Source organism: Astyanax mexicanus, chromosome 4 (genome assembly GCF_023375975.1).
Source record: "Astyanax mexicanus isolate ESR-SI-001 chromosome 4, AstMex3_surface, whole genome shotgun sequence".
Classification (NCBI taxonomy): Eukaryota; Metazoa; Chordata; class Actinopteri; order Characiformes; family Acestrorhamphidae; genus Astyanax; species Astyanax mexicanus.
Genome location: NC_064411.1, coordinates 36,173,064 through 36,186,163, shown reverse-complemented (window position 1 = coordinate 36,186,163; position 13,100 = coordinate 36,173,064).

Here is a 13,100-nt window from a genome sequence, read left to right as displayed (position 1 = left end):
GTAAAACTATTTTGTTTAATATGCTGGTCTTTCAATAGTAACAAAGTAGTGAAACATTAAAAAAAAAGTATGAACATGTATTTTTTAAAATAAAAATTGTGAATAATCCTAATTGAACCATTACCTGTCAGAGGTAAGGAACACCATTGCACTACCTATTGATAGAATAATTAGCAATGCAGGTAGTAATGAAATATTTACAGTGCTTTTTAGGATTTTTTTGGTTTCAGACATCTTTTGGATGGTTAAACATGCACCAGGTCAATATGACCCAGAAACAGCATTACTGTTCATGACAAATAAACATAATAGAAGGGTTAATACTTACAGTTTAAATACTATTATGCTGTTATATTGGCAGAAAAAAAAAACGTACAGGAAAAAAGTTCAGTCCATGGGCCCTATTTCAGCTATCTAACCCATTCAGCGCCAATGCCCATGTCTTGGAACTCATCTAGCCCACATGCCAACCAAGTGAGCCCCACATTAGAATGTTGGCTGGCATATTGCTTATGTGAAAATTGAGGTAAGTGGTGTTTACCTATTGCTTACTACACTATATTGCTGAAACTATTTACTCACCCATCCAAAAAAAACATCCAAAAAAAAATCTGGTGTTACAGTCACTTCCAAAGCCTTATAATGCTACTTATCTGGCTATATTGTGTCAAGCGTAAAGTTTGGTGGAGGGGGGATTATAAGATTATGGTTTGGGGTTGTTTTACAGGAGTTTATATACTGTTATACTGTTTAATTGGCAATACTTATTTATACTATAGAACCATTGCCCACTTCCTTGAACCCATCTAGCTCACATCCCAAACAAGTGAGCATCCTAACCATGTGAACCACACAGTATAATGTTGGCTGGTTATAACTGAGGCAGGTGTTGTGTCCCAATTGCATACTACACTACATATATTGATGAAGGTACTCACTTAGCCACAGGGTTAACTATGGATCCCATTTTTAGGGGAGCCTAAATGGGACCCAAGTGAGATAAGGGTGACCTGTAGTGATGGGGCTCATTTCTGTAACCCAGTACAATCACTTCCATGGCCCTGCAATGCTACTTGTCTGACTGTATTGTGCCAAGTATAAGTTTGGTGGAGGGGGGATTATGAAATTAGGGTGTGGGATTGTTTTTCAGGAGCTGGGCTCAACCCATGCTGTTCAGCAAAACAAGGTTCATAAACACATGGATGTGCAGGTTTGATGTGGAAGAACTTGACTGGCCTGCACAGAGTCCTGACCTCAACATAGTAGAATAACTATGGGATGAATTATAGCTGAGACTCTGAGCCAGACCCTTCTCATCCAACATTAGTATCTGACCCTGCAAATGTGCTTCTGGAAGAATGGTTAAAACTCCCACAAAACACACTCCTAAACCTTGTGGAAAGCCTTTCCAGAAGACTTGAAGCTGTTGTAATTGTAAAGGGTGAGCTGAGATCACATTACACCCAATGGATGACGAATTGGATGTTACATATCTTGATAAACATTGTCATGTGTGTACTGGGAATACATCATACAAGGCATTACCACTCACAAAAGACAGTACAGTGGGTGGTAAGGATTGTGATTGGGGCTCCATTCAATGGGGCATCAACCTGTGCAGCTGCTATTATATGGTCAAATTTCTACAAAACGTTTCTTTAAAATGTATACAAAAGGGATAGATAAAGCTTTCTATGGATCATCACCAACCATGGCAACATTTATTCAGCCACATGCTATTTATAGGACGTTTTCACACTTGTCTTAAATAATAAGTTTGCACCCGTGACTTTTTCAGGGCTTGTTTAGGGGAGGAGCTCATTATCGCTAGCTTGCTTACACACACAATACCTTCATCTGAACTGTGAGTAAATTGTACAGTTCCACACATATTTTTCTGCTTCTAAGTTCCCAAAGTAGTGTGAATAAGATTTTGCCACTTGCTGTGTTTTCTTATTTAAACGCTCAAGCAGCAAGGAACAGTGTTTTTTGGGATGCATGGCATTGCTTGAGAGCACCTGATTCATTGCTTGCCCCAGTGCTATAAAAGTGTGGTTTTATTAGCCATATATTGATGCATGATAGTGAAAAAATTATACTTTTGAATGTCCAAGTCAAGTCTCAAGTCTTTGGTTACAAGTCCAAGTCAAGTCTTAATTCTTTGTTGGGTAAGATTTGGTTAAGTCTCAAGTCGTGGTCACTAGTCCAAGTCAAGTCTCAAGTCTTTGGACGCAAGTCTAAGTGAAGTCTCAAGTTTTTGGTCACTAGTCCAAGTCGCAAGTCTTTGTGAGACATTGGTCAAGTCTAAAATCTTACGTCATGAGTCCAAATCAAGTTTTAAGTCTTTTAGTGACGAGGCTTGGTCAGGTCTCAAGTCTTTGGTCAAGAGTCAAAGTCAAGTCTCAAGTCTTTGTTGGGTGAGACTTGATTAAGTCTTAAGTCATTGACCACAAGTCCAAGTCAAGTCTTTAATCTTTGGTTATGAGTCCAAGTTAAGTCTTAAGTTTTTGGTCACAAGTCCAAGTCAAGTTTCAAGTCTTTGTGGGGTGAGACTTGGTCAAGTCTCAAGTCTTTGGTCACAAGTCCAAGTCAAGTCACAAGTCTTTGTTGGGTGAGACTTGGTTAAGTCTTAAGTCATTGACCACAAGTCCAAGTCAAGTCTTAAGTCTTTGGTCATGAGTCCAAGTCAAGTCTTAAGTTTTTGGTCACAAGTCCAAGTCAAGTTTCAAGTCTTTGTGGGGTGAGACTTGATCAAGTCTCAAGTCTTTGGCCACAAGTCCAAGTCAAGTCTCAAGTCTTAGTTGGGTGAGACTTGGTTAAGTTTTAAGTCTTTGGTTATGAGTCCAAGTCAAGTCTTAAGTCTTTGGTTACAAGTCAAAGTCAAGTCTTAAGTCTTTGGTCACAAATCCAAGTCAAGTCTTAAGTCTTTGGTCACAAGTCCAAGTCAAGTCTTAAGTTTTTATACTGTGATGTTGTAAAGTTTTATGTTTGAGATTATATACATATATGTATAGTTAGAAATGCTTATACCAAGGGTTATAAAGCATAATGAATTGTTTATGAAGCTTAATGAATGCATTGATAATGCTTCATAGATACCTGATTCATAGGAATTGTTACCATCTGAGTTTTCATCTTTGTTTAAATTAACCAAAGGTCCGTAAAAAAAAACAAAAACGCTACTGTAGCTCGCCCTTACTTACAGTTTCTTGCACTATCAATGCAGAATAAACACTGCATCTCCTGCCTATAAGAACATTAAGAAACAAATGTCTATGATAACTGCTTTTAACTCTAGCACTGTTTTACTGCAAACAATTCCCCCACTTTGCACCCCACTTTAGACATTTACACCAGCCATTACTTGTTTTTAATTGACGCACACAGTAGTGGCTTGCATGCTAATATCCCCTTATGCTCGAGAATCCTCAGACTGCAACACTGAGCAGTTATTTTCCACACAAGAGCTTACTCATGCTTCTAGGTCTTTCCCATCATTATAGTGAAATCTCTAAAAATTGATTGTACCATAGGTTGCTAATAGACCATATGTGTAATTAATGGCCCACAACAACCCACTGTTTCATGGACTAAATAGGTTGATCGCCTACCAACCGACAAGTAGCTGTTGAGAAAATAATAATGAATATAAAATGCTGTGAAATACTCTGTGAAAACCAACAAGACCACTGTCACCTACAGCCATTAGCGCTAGACCTCTACTACTGGTGCTGCAAAAGGTATGACCCTGATTAATTAGCCTTTACATGCCTGCTGTTCTAAAGAGCCGTTTCACCATTATGCTAAATGCTAGATCAGCAATAGTGTGTTAAGATTAATGCTTACAAATACAGCTACTGCTTAAAGCTATTGTATTTAGCAGTAATTGTATAGATTAGCAGCAGTTGCCTACTGAATCATTCAGTTTAAGATCTCTAATTCCTGGTACTTAAGCTGCTTTTGGGTGGTTTGAACTGGTCTTTGCTGGTTAAGGTGGTTGAAAAAAAATGGTAAGTCAAGGTAAGACAACACACAGTTCACTATGCTGGTCAGATAGCAGATAGTGTATGTTGGGTCATGCATGTGAACCAGCTTGGTCTAGTTGCTCATGCTGGTCCACCAGCTTGGTCTTCCTTATCATGTTGGTTGACCATCTTGGTTTTGCTGGTCCAACATCTTGGTTATGCTGGTCATGTTAACTGGCCTTCTTGGTTTTGCCGGTCATGCATGTCAAACAGCTTGGTCTACTTGCTCATGCTGGTCTACTATCTTGGTCTTCCTTATTATATTGGTCAACCACTTTGATTTTGTTGGTTCCCCATCTTGGTCATGCCAGTCAAGTTAACTGACCAGTTTGGTTTTGTTGGTCATGCATGTCATCCAGCTTGGTCATCCTTATCATATTGGTCAACCAGTTGGGTATTGCTGGTCCAACATATTGGCCATACTGGTCATGTTAATTGGCCAACTTCGTTCTGCTGATCAAGTTACTTGGCCATCTGCTGGTTATGCATGTCATCCAACTTTGTCTAGCTTCTAATGCTGGTCTAACAGCTTTGTCTTCCTTATCATATTGGTTGACCAGCTGGATATTGCTGGTCATGCCAGTCAAAATAATTGGCCATCTTGGTTCTGCTGGTTATGTTAATTTGTCAGCTTTGGTTCTGCTGGTCATGCATGTCAACCAGCTAGGTCTAGTTGTTCATGTGGGTCCACCAGCTTGGTAATCATTGTCATATTGGTCAACCAGCTGGATATTGCTGGTCCAACATCTTGGTGATACCAGCTTGGTTCTGCTGGTCAAGTTAATTGGCCATCTGCTGGTCATGCCTGTCATCCAGCTTCATCAAGCTGCTCATGTTGGTCTATCAGCTTTGTCTTTCTTATCATATTGGTTGACCATCTTGGTTTTGCTGGTCCACTATCTTGGTCATGTCAGTAAAGATAATTGACCATCTTGGTCTTGCTGGTCATGGTAATTTGTCTGTTTTGGTTCTGCTGGTCATGCATGTCAACCAACTTGGTCTAGTTTCTCATGCTGGTGCACCAGCTTGGTTTTCCTTATCATATTGGGCAACCAGCTTGGTTTTGCTGGTCCTCCATCTTGGTCATGCTGATCATGTTAATTGGCCGGCTTGGTTCTGCTGGTCAAGCATGTCATCCAGCTTTAAGATGCTTGTCAATTATGTTGGATGACTTGGTCTAGCTAGTCATACTGGTTGACCAACTGCGTATTGTTGCTGTACATCCAGTGTTTTTGAGTGTTTTTTGCTGGTCATGCTGGTCAACCAGCATTTTTGTTGATGAACCAGAAAGTTTCCAGTTCCACGTCGGTGGTAAAGCATTACATATGACTCTATATATGTAACATATTAGCCCTCTATAAATGAGGAGCCATGCTGGTCATATTGCCGCCATATGGCTTTCTTGCAGCACAGTTTCCCAACTCTTTATCCAACAGCAATATATGTTACAGTAAAGCCTAAACCTAAGCTAAAGCATCTATAGATGTGATTTAAATAAATAATAATAACTGCTCAGAAAATAGCAGTAGATCAAAATAGGTACAGTAGATCATCCGTGTAAACCAGCTAAACCACTAAACCAAACTCAAACAAAAAACAAAAGAATACCCTGATGAAGAGCTCAGCTGGTACTAGCACTTGTTGGCTTCTTCAAGCTGCATAAAATGAAATTCCAGCTCTTCAACTCAAACCATAGTGAAGTATTTCCATTTCTACCCAACCATAGAAAATTGTTTCAGAGTGAATGTCTTAATTCTTTCGATAAGCTACAAGCAATCAACTACGATGCTTCAAATTTAATTACGCCACACGTTTCTGATAACTATCTAAGGGTTGCAGCCTTTTCTGAATTCATTATACACGACTGCTGGAAATATTAGCCTTTCTGATTTGGCGCCAGCACAAGTTCAGTGTAATTTTGCCCACTCGAAGGCAGAAGTGGTACTTACAGCTGTGTACACTGACGCTAAAGCATGGGGCTGTTTGTTGATTTTTCTTCTCTTTACACAGAACTCAAAGTCTTCACAATATATGAGAATCCTACGCAGTTATTTGTAGTCTTCCTCTTTGTAGTTGGGTATTCTGCACATTTGTACATCTTTGCTCATTTACCAGCCTCCTTTTGGATCATGTTTCATGAGTAGTATCTGGATTTTGTTCTGGTAAGACTTCAACCACATGCATTTACACTTTTACACAAGATGCTGTAAATGAGATTGGTGTATGTGGCGTGAAAAGTAATTGCCCTACCCTACAGATTTCTTTTGTTTTTGCTTTTTTGTCATACGGATATTTTTCAGATTATCAAACAAACTTTAATATCAGACAAAGATATCCTAAGTAAATATAAAAAAGCAATTTTTTTCAAGTGAGACCTGCAGTTCTTAAAATGTTGTTCTGGGTTCTTTTGTGACCTCCTGGATGAGTTCTCCATGCCTTTTCTGTGTAATGTTCGTGGGCTGATCACTCTGGGAAGGTTCACCAGTGATCCATGTTTTCTCTATTAGTGAATAATAGCTCTTACTGCTGCTCCCAAAGCCTTAGAAACAACTTTGTTACCTTTTCCAGACTGATAGATGATCAATGACTTTTAATTTTCTGATCTGTTTTTGAATTTCTTCATAATGTGTTGTTTTTTAGATCTTTTAGCTGCTTCATGTTGTCAGACAGGTTCTATTTAAGTGATTTCTTGATTCTGCAGTTCTGGTACTAATCAGGCCTGGTTGGGGTTAGTAAAATTAAACTGTATTAAAAAAAAAAAAGGTGATTAATTGCAGTTAATATATAAGGGGCAAACGCTTTTTCAGACAGGGCTAGACTGGTTTGGATGCTTTTTTTTTAAATAAATTAAAAAAAGTTTTTGGTAACACTTTATAATACCTTTCATTAATGTACAATCAACTAATGATTAATAACTGTTATTTTTCACATTTTTAGAAACTAAATAGTTGCTATCACATTTGTAAATACTAAGGAACGCATTGGCAACATGAACTGCAATTGATAAACATTTGCCTGGTTTAAAATTTGAATTTACTAGCAATTTATTAATGTTCAAATTCTGATGAGCTACTGCTTTGTTCACATGTACTAATCATTAGTTATAAAGTGTTACCAAGTTTTTTTTTTGTCTGATTTTAGAGTTTGTTTGATAATCTAAAATATGTATGAAAGTATGACAAAAAATGCAAAAACAGAAGAATTGAAGGGGATTAATAAGCAACATGTCTACTTAAGAACATCCAAAAAATTGACAGAATAAACATTGTAAGAACATAAATTGTAAGGTCCAGAAAGCATTTTACTAACCAAAAATTGCTGGGTCCCAAAGTGATCGGATTTCAGCGATTGGACTTTTATCTGTTTGAAATGTATCTTGGGTGCATTCACACTTTAACCCACCAGAGATATGTCTTGTATGGTATTGCACTGTCACTGGAGGAATGCTATGATAAGTACTTGATAAGTCATGATAATTTGCCATGATCATCTTCCCATGAGTAAATTAGCCAGTGTTAACAATTTATACAGGAATGGACATTCCTACGCCATCCCCTAAGGTGTTGGCATGCCATTGTATTTGGATTATTATTGAGATAATTGGAATAAAACCTGGTATCTCTGAAAAATAGCAACTTTACAACTTTAGATTTAGATGATGTCTAAAATTAAATACTTATATTTTTGGTACCAGTAGAAATCGTTTTACACTGAGGTCTATTTAAAGTTCTGACAGTAAACTGAGGTAAATTGTACTCAGAGAAATTAAATCTGACTACTCTCCATCATGACACGTGCCTGAAAAACACTGCTGTGCAGAAACTCTAATTAAATATCCCATAAAACAGGAGAACGTATAGGCACACAACAATGACCATAATTAAAGATGACTGCAGGCTGGCTTACATTATTCATTAAATGTGAAGAAGGCATGACACTTGGTGTCATCCCTCTAGTCATCCCTGTAGATAAGGTGGAAGCTCCGATAAACGCGAGAAATTGGATGTCACTCAAGTAACTAGTATAGTGTTACTTACGTGGTGTTGGAAACTGCGAAAACACAGAAATAGTAACATTATCCCTCAATATTATTATACTGGCCAGCTTTTAAACGGACATGTGGGAGAGTGAAGTAAACTGAAGGTCACTCAAACACTCATAGCAAGCATACACTCTATAAAATACAGTTACAGTGCACCTAATGAATAATTGATTTCTATCATAAAAGAACACATCTTTGGCTGAACTGAACCATATTTATATTAAAGATATTAGAAATATTGGAACCATGCTGTCTTTAAGAGGCAACATTGCCTTATCTGCAACAGAACTGTACTAGATACGCTTTGGTACATGTGGGCCACATGTGCATTTTCAATATTAGGGCTTTTTTTGATTTATGTGTCGTTTATCAGAGGCAGTACTGCCATATATGTGCCAGAAATGGACCAGCTATAATTTGGTACATGTGGGCCAAATACACATTTTTCAATTTTAGGGTATTTTTTTGGCTCACATGCTGTTTTTTAGAGGCAAAATTGTTTTAGCTGCAGCAGAACTGAACTAGATGCGCATTGGTATATGCACTTTTACCTAATATGTAGTTTTTCACAGGCAGCGCTGCCATATCTGTGCCAGAATTGGACCAGATACATTTTGGTACACCTGGGCCAAATGTGCATTTTCAATATGTGGGCCACTTTTACCTAATATGTAGTTTTTTTACAGGCAGCACTGCCATATCTGTGCCAGAATTGGACCAGATGCACTTTGGTACATGTGGGCCAAATGTGCATTTTCAGTATTAGGGCCTTTTTTGGCTCACATGCAGTCTTCTAGAGACAACATCGCCTTTTCTGCAGCAGAATTGGACCAGATGCACTTTGGTACATGTGGGCCAATTGTGCATTTTCAATATGTGGGCCACTTTTGGCTTACATGATGTTTTCTAGAGGCAACATAGCTTTATTCTCAGCCAAAATGGACCAGATGCGCTTTGGCACATGTTGGCCTCATATGCAGTTTCAATATTAGGGCCAATTTTGATTCATGTGTCATTAATTACAGGCAGCACTGCCATTTTTTTCATGCTGTTTTTTAGAGGCAAAATTATTTTAGCTGCAGCAGAACTGAACTAGATGCGCTTTGGTATATGTGGGCCAAATGTACAATTCAATATTAGGGCCTTTTTTGGCTCACATGCTGTCTTCTAGAGGCAACATCGCCTTATCTGCAGCAGAAGTGGACCAGATGCTCTTTGGTACATGTGGGCCAAATGTGCATTTTTAATATGTGGGCCACTTTTGGCTTACATGCTGTTTTCTAGAGGCAACATCGCCTTATTTGTGCCAAACCTGGACCAGTTACAGTTACAGATATAGAACAGATTCATGGCACGTGTTGGCTACATATGCATTTTCAATATTAGGGCCAATTTTGATTAATGTGTCATTAATTAGAGGCTGCACTGCCATATCTTTGCATGAATTGGACCAGATGCAATATGTGTGCCAGAAATGGACCAGATATATTTTTGTGGGCCAAATGTGCATTTTTCCATTTTAGGGCATATATGTGACAGAGGTGGACCAGATACATTTTGGTATATGTGGGCCAAATGTGTGTTTTTTATATGTGAGCCAATTTTAGACCAAATGCCGTTTTTCACAGGCAGCACTGCCTTATCTGTGCCAGAACTGGACCAAAAGCATTTTGGTACATGTGGGCCAAATGTGCATTTTCAATATTAGGGCCTTTTTTGGCTCACATGCTGTCTTCTAGAGGCAACATCGCCTTATCTACAGCAGAATTGGATGGACTTTGGTACATGTGGGCCAAATGAGCATTTTCAATATGTGGGCCACTTTTTCCTAATATGTAGTTTTTTACAGGCAGCACTGCCATATCTGTGCCAGAATTGGACCAGATGCACTTTGCTACATGTGGGCCAAATGTGCAATCAGTTACACTGATTTTTTGCCTATTTTTCGCTCGGTTTTTGATCATTCTCGTTATGGACAGTCTAATGGAGAACTTTTGCTGGCTCTCAAGCAAGGTCAGAAGCCGGTGGCTTCCTACGCTTTGGAGTTCCGCACTCTTGCAGCTGGTAGTGGTTGGAATAACGCAGCTTTGATTAACGTATTCAGATGCGGACTCAACTCAGATATACAGAGGGAGTTAGCCTGCAGCGATGATTCGCTAACTTTGGATCAGCTCATCTCACTGTCTATTCGGTTGGATCAACTTCTCTCGCGCCGCCCCAAGACCAGCTCTCGCGCTCAACACACTCCTGTGACTCTGCCCCGCACCCCCACACCAGAGAAAGCTGCGCTGTCTGCCCCAGAGCCCATGGACATCCAGAAAACCCGGTTAACTCCTGAGGAGCGACAGCGTCGGATCCGGCTTCGTTTGTGCCTTTATTGTGGGGAGGCCGGTCATTTCAAGGCTGAGTGTGGTCTCCTGACCCGACCTGTGAAAGCTCCAGCCCTGGGACAGCACATGGAGTGCTCTCCACACGCTAACGTGGTACGTAAGCAAAACACAATTCTTCGTTCCAAATGTTTCTCATTACCAGTAAATATTATGTTGCCTGATGGTATGCTCTCTGTCTCAGCGCTTATAGATTCCGGGTCGGAAGGGAACTTCATCAGTCTGGACCTGGTTAAAGAGCATGGCGTACCCACCCGAGAACTTCTGCGTCCCTTATCCATTCATGCTGTGGACGGGAAGACGGTTCGCTCCAAGCCAGTTACTCTGCAGACACTACCCATCACCCTACAAGCCAGCGCTCTTCATTTTGAGGAACTGCCACTTTTCGTGCTTCCCAGCACCGAACATCCTGTTATCCTTGGCATGCCATGGCTGAAGACCCACGATCCCACTGTCTCCTGGCGCGATAGGGATATCACGGTTTGGTCTTCTCACTGTCATAAGAATTGTTTAGCTTTGGATAGTCTTATCATTCAGTCCACTTCTGTGGAGAGTCCTGAAGTTTCTGATCCCCTTGTTATTCCCACTGAATATTCAGATTTTTTAGAAGTGTTTAGCAAAGATAACGCTACTAAATTACCTCCTCATTGCTCTTGTGACTGTGCTATCGACCTAGTGGAGGGTGCCACTCTACCCAAAGCTAGAGTTTACCCCCTCACTCTCGATGAGGAAAAGGCTGTGACTGATTACGTTACCGAAGCTTTAGCTCAGGGTTTCATTTGCCCGTCGAAGTCCCCTGTCGGTTCAGGTTTTTTCTTTGTTAAGAAAAAGGACTGAGACCCTGTATTGATTACAGAGGTTTAAATGCTATCACTAAGACGTTTGCTTACCCATTGTCCCTTATTCCTTGTGCTCTTGAGCAGTTGCGTAATGCCTCCTATTTCACCAAGCTCGATCTGCGTAGTGCGTATAATTTGATCCGCATTAGGGAGGGGGACGAGTGGAAAACTGCGTTTACTACCACCAATGGCCACTACGAATACTTGGTTATGAGCTATGGTCTCACTAACGTCCCCACAGTATTTCAGTCATTTATGAATGACATCTTCAGGGACATGATTGGAAAGCATATCACTCTTTTTATAGATGACATTTTAATTTATTCCCCCGATCTAGAATCTCATGTTCAGCACGTTCGTTCGGTTCTTCAAAGACTGTTGGAGAACAATCTCTATGCTAAGGCCGAGAAATGCGAGTTCCACCTTCAGAGAGTCGCATTTCTCGGCTATGTCATCAGCTCCCAGGGAGTTCTCATGGATGACTCTAAGGTAGACGCCGTAACTAGTTGGCCAGTTCCCCAATCCATCAAAGACCTCCAACATTTCTTAGGGTTTGCAAATTTTTACAGACGTTTCATACGTAACTTCAGCAGTATAGCTGCCCCGCTTACAGCGCTTACTAAGAATGCCACCAAAGTTCTTAAGTGGTCCCCTGAAGCTGACCAAGCGTTCCAGAAGTTAAAAGCCGCCTTCGTCTCTGCCCCCGTTCTCATGCATCCGAAACCTGAACTACCCTTTGTAGTAGAGGTCGACGCTTCTAATACTGGCATAGTAGCAGTTCTCTCCCAACGCAGCGGTTCACCGCCTAAACTACATCCCATAGCCTTTTTCTCACAAAAAATGTCACCAGCAGAGCGTAACTATGGGATAGGGGATAGAGAGCTGCTGGCTGTCAAACTTGCTCTAGAGAAGTGGCGTCACTGGCTGGAAGGGGCTGCACATCCATTCACTGTTCTAACTGATCACAAGAACTTGCAATATCTCCGTACTGCTAAACGCCTAAATCCCCGTCAAGCTCGTTGGTCATTGTTTTTCTCTCGCTTCAATTTTTCTATCTTGTTTCGACCAGGTAACCGTAATACTAAGGCTGATGCCTTATCCTGAGTTTTCAGTTCCCCAGACCACACATGCCACGCTTCTGAGCCTGAATGCATTCTGCCATCCACAGTTAGAGTAGCAGCTATTAGATGGGAACTTGATGATCTCATTCAACAGAGTCTAGCTAACACACAACCTCTGGAGGGCTGTCCTCCTCACAAGATATATGTACCCGAACGATTTCGTGATCAACTCATTGGCTGGGCACATGCTGCCCTTACTTCTGGTCACCCCGGTGTTACATGTACGCTACAACTGATCTCAGCTCATTATTGGTGGGAAACCATGCGAGCTGACATACAAGCTTTCGTAGTTTCATGTTCTGTCTGTGCACAATGCAAAACACCCAAAACCCTTCCAGCTGGTAAACTATGTCCTCTGCCTGTTCCTGAAAGGCCATGGTCTCACATTGCCGTAGATTTTGTTACTGATCTACCTGAATCAGAAGGGTACACTACTATTCTAACAGTTGTGGACAGATTTTCTAGGGGGGTTAAATTTATCCCTTTTCCTGCACTACCTAATGCTCTTCAGACAGCTCAGGCTATTTATACTCACATTTTCAGACATTTTGGTGTCCCAGAGGACATTCTTTCGGATAGAGGCCCACAATTTACCTCCAGAGTTTGGAAATCTTTCTTTGAACACTTTGTGTCCACGTCAGTCTCACTTCTGGGTTTCATCCCACTAGTAATGGGCAATGTGAGAG